The 994-nt window shown below is 46.8% G+C and overlaps 1 long non-coding RNA gene across 1 annotated transcript; it reads left to right on the plus strand.

Moving 5' to 3' along the window:
- On the plus strand, positions 1–760 carry LOC126593899 (uncharacterized). The gene is made up of 2 exons (XR_007613053.1): positions 1–463; positions 562–760. It is a non-coding gene; the product is annotated as an uncharacterized LOC126593899 (long non-coding RNA).
- Positions 761–994: the final 234 nt, after the last annotated feature.

A 994-nucleotide genomic window follows, 5' to 3' on the forward strand; every position in this document is an offset into this window, starting at 1 on the left:
TGTTTGGCGTTCACTCGTACTAAATAAGCGCCGGATTAAATTAACCGGTGTGCTTATTTAGTACGGTATACACCGGACTAATAAAACCAACCAAAAGGCCCGGATTATTAGTCGGCCCTCTCTCTCTCTCGCCTTCTCTCGGCCTTCTCTCTCTCTCTCTCTCTCTCTCTCTCTCTCTCTCTCTCTCTCTCTCTCTCTCTCTCTCTCTCTCTAGGCGTCGTTGTCCTCCCCCCCCCCCCCCCGTCACCTTCTCTCACCATCGTCGTCCTCCCCGTCGCCGTCGTCGTCCTCCCCGTTGACGTCGTCGTCCTCCCCTGCAACTGGGTCTTGCAAAGAAGCATGCACTCTCTTGCCCGGCATGGTGTCTGGGAAACCTCTCTTCTCAAAACGCCAACAAACTACTCTCCTTCTCTCTGTCAAACCGCCGCCAGTCCATTCCACTTGCGATGCTGCAGTGCAGGAGGTAACCTTGTCAACAAATCGTTAGTTTGTTTCGTTTGTTGCATCTTGATTTGGGTTGATGTGGATCTGATGACTCATGGTTGCTCACCAAATGTGCAGGCAGGCGGGGAAGAAGAAGGGAGAGAGAGGGAGGGCGTTTGAGGGGTTCGGCGGAGAGAACAGGGAAGAAGAAGGGATGGTTTCAGATTTTATTTTTATTTTTATAAGTTTAATTTAATTTTAAGTTTGATTTAGCCTATCCGGTATAAAACCAAACACAGTATAAATAATACGGTCATTAATCCGATACTGCACCAAACGCCCGACTAATTTAGTCAGTACTATCCGGTGGCTATTTATCCTATCCGACAGAAATAGTCAGTACAGTCCGAGCTGCCAAACGAGGCCTAAGGTAAGCATGCATGATGAGCAGCTGAAATGTGTATGGACATGCCACCAATAATTTCATAAATCTCATAAATCAACGTCATCATCAATGCTTCTAAGTAAAAGCATGGCATGATGTAAAAAAATTCCATAAAAGCAGTTATGG

The sequence above is a fragment of the Malus sylvestris genome, chromosome 12, assembly GCF_916048215.2.
Source record: "Malus sylvestris chromosome 12, drMalSylv7.2, whole genome shotgun sequence".
Classification (NCBI taxonomy): Eukaryota; Viridiplantae; Streptophyta; class Magnoliopsida; order Rosales; family Rosaceae; genus Malus; species Malus sylvestris.